Below are 6,404 nucleotides of genomic sequence, written 5' to 3'. Positions count from 1 at the left end.
CTAATTGCCCCGGTAGCCTGGGTTCTCTCCATTTACCACTCACTTCCTGACAGCCCTTTTCCTTCTAGGCATGAGCTGGAGATTGCACTTCAATGTACTCAGAGCTGCCAAATGCCTGGATGTCATAAATTAACTCCTGCTGTGCCTCCCTCCCTTCTTTATTCACTTGCTGCCGTATTTAAAGGCTGACAAAGCCGAGCTCTGATTGGCCAGTGCAATGGTTTTTAGTCTGATTTCTGATGCCAAAGTCAACAGGCAGGGATAGTCATGGGTTAGTTTTAATTACTAGAGGCAAATATTCTCTGTGTAGAAGCGGGGTTTAACTTTTACTCATTACTATAATTAATTAGTCTGTGCAGGGTGGGGGGATGTTTGATCCCTGTGTGTTTATATATGTATACAGGTGGGAGCTGCCATAGTATTTCTCCCAGATATGCGAATAGATAGAGAGAGAGAGAGAGATGATAGATAGAAACACATAGAGAGAGATATAGACAGACAGAGAGATGGATACACAGAGAGATGATAGATAGGATATTCACACTGGGGAGTAGTAACATACAGTATCTTATCCCACTTATAAACCACAAAGTGTGACAGAGATTCTATAGTTTTTCCCACTCTGTGGCTTATAATAATTGGGGTAACCTCCCTGCTATGGCCCATGTGAGTTTATACATTCTTGGTTCTACATGGCACCTTTGTGAGGCATCCAGGGTGCAAGGACACTACGCAAATACCCATTTCTGTATTATATGTGCTGAGCTCTATCCCCTATGGTAATATCTTTTGATATCACATGAACTATGATGTCACTAGATGGACACAGTCATGCTTATGACTTCACTGAAAAGTGAGCATGGCCAGGCCAAGGGGTAGGCAGAGTAGTCAAAGGGGGTGCTTTTAATTCCTTTTTACCCATGAGTAATGCTTGGCTTTAATAATATGATTATCACGAAAAAAACACCTGCCCAAACCCCTTCTCATTACCGTTTTGTGGCTGTCTTCGTTCTGAAGGTGCTCCCCACCCCTGGCATGTACTTTGGAGTCTTCCGTTCTGACGGCGTACTCATTGATCACCCGCTGGCGCTGCAGCACATGCGATATAGACTGCGGTGCGGCCGTGCATTAGACGCCATTACAAAGACTGGCCAGCAGAGAGAAAATGGGCACTGGAGTATTTGCGGCCTGGCACAGGTACAGATAGGGGCTTAGGCCTGTTGGGGCAGGGCAATTATTGGCTAATATGGGCAAATTGGGAAATGGTGCTTGGCACAGGTGGGGGGGTTAGGCTTGTTGTGGGCAATATATTGATGGCTAATATGGGCAATGGTGCTTGGCACAGGTACAGATGGAGGGCTTAGGGTGTTGGGGCAATAATTGATGGCCAATATATGGGCAATGGTGCTTGGCACAGGTACAGATGGGGTACTTTATTTTTGTTTGGTATGGTTGGAAATGCTAATAATGGGGGGCAGGACCGCCATCAGAAATCGCACGGCCCCATACGACAAAATTTCCTGGGCCCCCTGGGCTGCGCCCACCGCAAGCCCCACCTACAGGTCCGCCCTCCCCACCCCACCACACAGTAAAAAAACAAAAAAATACTGGTGGCTAGGGTTCCCACATGTTAATAAAAAATAAAAACATATTGGTGGTCAGGGCCCCCCATAAAAAACATTTGTGGCCCTGGCCCCCCCATTAAAAAATATTGGTGGCTAGGACCCCACATGAGAAAAAAAAATTGGTGACCAAAATTGGTGGCCAGGGCCCCCCCCCCCACATTATAAGAAAATTGGTGGACAGGGCCCCTTAAGCGTCCGTGCCTTCCCAAAGTCAGCAGCTCTCAGAAAGATGGGGGGCCCGGCTAATCAAGTAAGTATGGCGTGGCTGGGCTCCCCTTACCCTCGGGCCCCCTACAACTCTCCCCCCTGATGGCTGCCCTGATGGAGGGGCGCTTATTGGAACCCTTGCCTAGGGTGCCAAACTACCTTGGCCCGGCCCTGCCGATCAGCCCACATTCAGCAACATTGGTGTCAGAGGGAGAAGCGGGTAGAGGGCAGCTGTTGTGCCAAGTGCACCGATGGACACAATTGGGCACCCACTGCTACAGGTAGTATATGTTCTACACAGTGGAACAAGTCATAGACATAATAGACATATGGTGGCACTGGGGTGTGTGTGATGAGCTGTAGGAGACATTGAATACTGTGGCAATGTGGAAAAACCAAAGGCAAATTATAGATATTGAAATGGCAAAACCAACAGATCCAAAAACAATATTTATCCTGTAACATATCATTAATCATCACAAATACAATTCATATTATATAACGAGAGAGACACCTATGGGAGAGAGGCAGCTGTTTTGCTTATTATTTGTACGTGTTTATTATCAATTTGTGTTTATTGACCTTTTTTTTTTTTTATTAGTGCCAAGCCCTGCCCTACCCTTTGTGCGGCACAACGAGAGACTAGTACAAATAATAATAAAGAGAATAGAAAGAGGAACATTGTCAGAGGAAAAGTGTCAGTTTCAGTTATATAATATCATCATCATGTATGTAATATATGGGGCAGCACCTCCAATCGACCACCCCTAAAGAAAACTAGATGTGATGTGGGGGCAGGAGTTTGGAAGTTGGATATATATATATATGTGTATATATAACTTGAATCAAACGCTTGCAGTCTGAACCAGTCTTCCATAAGCGTGGGTCCAGGGTCAAAGCATTTATGTATAGTTCAAGAGGACCTGCACTCCTTGGTTAGTGAACCAAAAATATTTTTATTTTTCAAACTTGTGTTTATATATATATTTTTTTAATAATTTTTATATTATTATATACCTAATAATTCAGAAGGGCTATTTGGACTGCCATCGACAGACCCACAGGTGCTGTGGGTACAGGGTACTACAGGGCTCAGTGGGGAGCACCGGCAGCTATTTAAAGCCAGCAGTGACCCCACTATTAAGCCATAGTATAACGGACTGGCGGTGATTAGGGTTTATGGCACCTCTGGTCTGCGCTGGTTCACCTAGGTGCCGTATTCACATAACAGACTAGGGTACTTCAACATAATAGTAAGAATGCCCACCTAAACAGATTAAGGCAAAACATAATGTGGTTTGTGGATATGCGCTCTAGGGTCGCCAGTGTGGGGTACTCCTGCTACCCACACGCCTATTCAGGTGCCCAAAATTTGCCCAAATACATGCAAACATATGCACAGATGTGTACTGTGCCAAAAAGGGGGGGGGAATGGATAAGGGAAAAAGCTGAAGGCAAGGGAAGGAAATAGCAATGCTGCAACACCAATGAACATGTGTTAAAGAAAGTCAAATAAAGCACCCCAATGGGAGTATCTCATTGAGGCCCCGAGGGGCCACAGTATCCAATTTGAAAATCCATCTACGAAGTAGCGCCTGGTCACGGTTCCCCCCTCTGTCAAGGGGTGGCTGCAAGTCAATAATCATGCATTTAAATGTGGGTAATGTCATGTGTGTCCTTTAAGCAAAAAATGCTTAGCCACAGGTTGGAGAGCTTTCCCCTCCCTTAGAGCCTTACTAATGGCAGATCTATGATTGCCTATCCTGTCTTTGAAAGTTGTTCGCGTTTTGCCCAAATAATATAAACCACAGGGGCAGGTGATAATGTATACTACAAATGATGAATTGCTGCTCAGTCTGTGCATAATTTTAAACCTTTTCCCTGTATGAGGATGGGGAAAATCGGAGCCCGTGATGAGACATCTGCAGGTAACACAGTCCGGACATTTGTAGCATCCCATTTTTTTCTGTTGGGATAGTCAGTCTGTGTCTGTGTTGGCTGGCCTCAGAAAATCAGTGCGCATCAACTGGCCTCTCAGGCTTCGGTCTCTCCTGTATCCCATAATAGGTTTTGGTGCCTGATGTAGGGACATGTTTAACATGGACCAATGCTTAAAGGGATCCTGTCATCGGAAAACATGTTTTTTTCAAAACGCATCAGTTAATAGTGCTGCTCCAGCAGAATTCTGCACTGAAATCCATTTCTCAAAAGAGCAAACAGATTTTTTTATATTCAATTTTGAAATCTGACATGGGGTTAGCCATTTTGTCAATTTCCCAGCTGCCCCCAGTCATGTGACTTGTGCCTGCACTTTAGGAGAGAAATGCTTTCTGGCAGGCTGCTGTTTTTCCTTCTTAATGTAACTGAATGTGTCTCAATGAGACATGGGTTTTTACTATTGAGTGTTGTTCTTAGATCTACCAGGCAGCTGTTATCTTGTGTTAGGGAGCTGCTATCTGGTTACCTTCCCATTGTTCTTTTATTTGGCTGCTGGGGGGGGGGTGATATCACTCCAACTTGCAGTACAGCAGTAAAGAGTGATTGAAGTATTTCAGAGCACAAGTCACATGACTGGGGGCAGCTGGGAAATTGACAATATGTCTAGCCCCATGTCAGATTTCAAAATTGAATATAAAAAAATCTGTTTGCTCTTTTGAGAAATGGATTTAAGTGCAGAATTCTGCTGGAGCAGCACTATTAACTGATTCATTTTGAAAAAAAAAAATTTCCCATGACAGTATCCCTTTAATCACACTAGCTGTGAGTTGTCGGGATGCCGCTGTGTAGGTGGCTGTGAAGATCATTGGATGAGGGGGGCTCTGTGTGCGTTGTTTTTTATCTAATAGATCTGATTGAGTACATGTCAAGGCTCTTTCTAGTTGTCTGCAGAGTAATTCATCCGAATAGCCTCTCTCCAGGAACCTATTTAACATTTCGCGTAACTGGATCGTAGCAGTTTCCCTTGAGCTGTTGTTCCTAATCACCCTTAGGAATTGTGAATAGGGTATGCCCCTTATGGTAGCCTGAGGATGGTTACTCCCAGCATGTAATACTGAATTTCGATCCGTCGGTTTTCTGAACAGTCTGGTTCCTAGATCTGATCCTGAAAAGAAAATGTTTAAGTCCAAGAAATCAATATTGTCATTGTCAGAGTTCAAGGTTAGTTTGATAGGGCTATCCAGTTCATTAAACTGTTGATGAAAAGATAATAGTGTCTCTTTGGTGTCAGTCCATATCAGGAAGAGGTCATCTATGTAGCGGAAATACATGAGGATTTCCTTTCCTAACCATGGGCATATGTGGGCAGATTCATATTCCAGCATGAAAATGTTAGCGTAAGAGGGCGCGAGCGCACTACCCATAGCAGTCCCAGAGATTTGTAGATAGAAGGATTTCTCAAATCTGAAAAAATTCCTCGTGAGGGTTAGTTCCAACAAATGTAGAAGAAAGTCAATAGGCACTTGGTGTGTATGTGAGGCTAGTAGGGCCTTCCTACATGCCGCAATACCCTGGTCGTGGGGTATAACCGTGTATAGGCTCTTGACATTCATGGTAACCAACAAGCTGTTAGGAGGGATATTTTTTAGTTCATCCAGTTTCCTGATGACATGGCTGGAATCTTGTGTATAGGATGGCATCAATTTGACTAGCGGCTGTAGGTAATAGTCAACAAATATAGCAACTGATTTGTATAAGGAGTCGACTGCAGAAATAATTGGTCTGTCTGGTGGTGAAGAAAGGGACTTGTGCACCTTGGGTAGTGTGTAGATAATGGGTGTGCGGGGGTGCTCTGTGATAAGATAGCTATATGTATTTTGGTCAATCCAACCCGCATTTCTGGCCATAGCTAAAACGTCATCTAATTCATGCTTAAATTTTAGAGTGGGATCTCCAGTCAGAGGTCTGTACGTAGTATTGTCTGCTAATTGGCCTAGAAGTTCCTTTCTGTAGTACGCATAGTCCAACAGGACTATAGCGCCCCCCTTGTCCGCTGGTCTAATGACCAGATTTTCATCAGCCTTAAGGGTTTTGATAGCTTGACGCTCCAATGGGGAGAGATTATTGTGCATCCTGCAGTTACCTTTGATTTGTTTAATATCCCTACTTAAGATGTTGCCGAAAGTGCATATGGCCGCTGGGGTATTCGGTGGCTCAAAGTTACTCTTATTTTTGAATTTAGGAGTGGCTTGTTCGGGTGTACCCCTGAAGTGCTCTTTTAATTTCAATTTCCTTTGAAATCTATGTATATCAATAAGTAAATCAAGGGGATCAGGTGTATTGCTGGGGACAAAGGATAAGCCCTTTGACAGTAGTGTGACTTCACCAGGGGTCATAATGTGTTTGCTAAGATTGAAAACTATGTTCTCTTGCCCCTGGGGGGGTTTTCCCTTTAGGTTTGCGGCCTCCCCGTCTGGTGTGTCCCCTCCTCCTGTTCCTCTGTCTTTCCCTTTTTTCGAACGTGTATTGACCCCTAAAAAAGGTCTTGCAGTGCTAGTGTCAGGTACTGTGTCTGAGTCTGTCGATTGGTCGGAACTGTCAACCGTGAGTAAAGTCCTAGGTAGTCGTCTCCTT

Source organism: Xenopus laevis, chromosome 4S (assembly GCF_017654675.1).
Source record: "Xenopus laevis strain J_2021 chromosome 4S, Xenopus_laevis_v10.1, whole genome shotgun sequence".
Classification (NCBI taxonomy): Eukaryota; Metazoa; Chordata; class Amphibia; order Anura; family Pipidae; genus Xenopus; species Xenopus laevis.
This window is presented reverse-complemented; position numbering follows the sequence as displayed.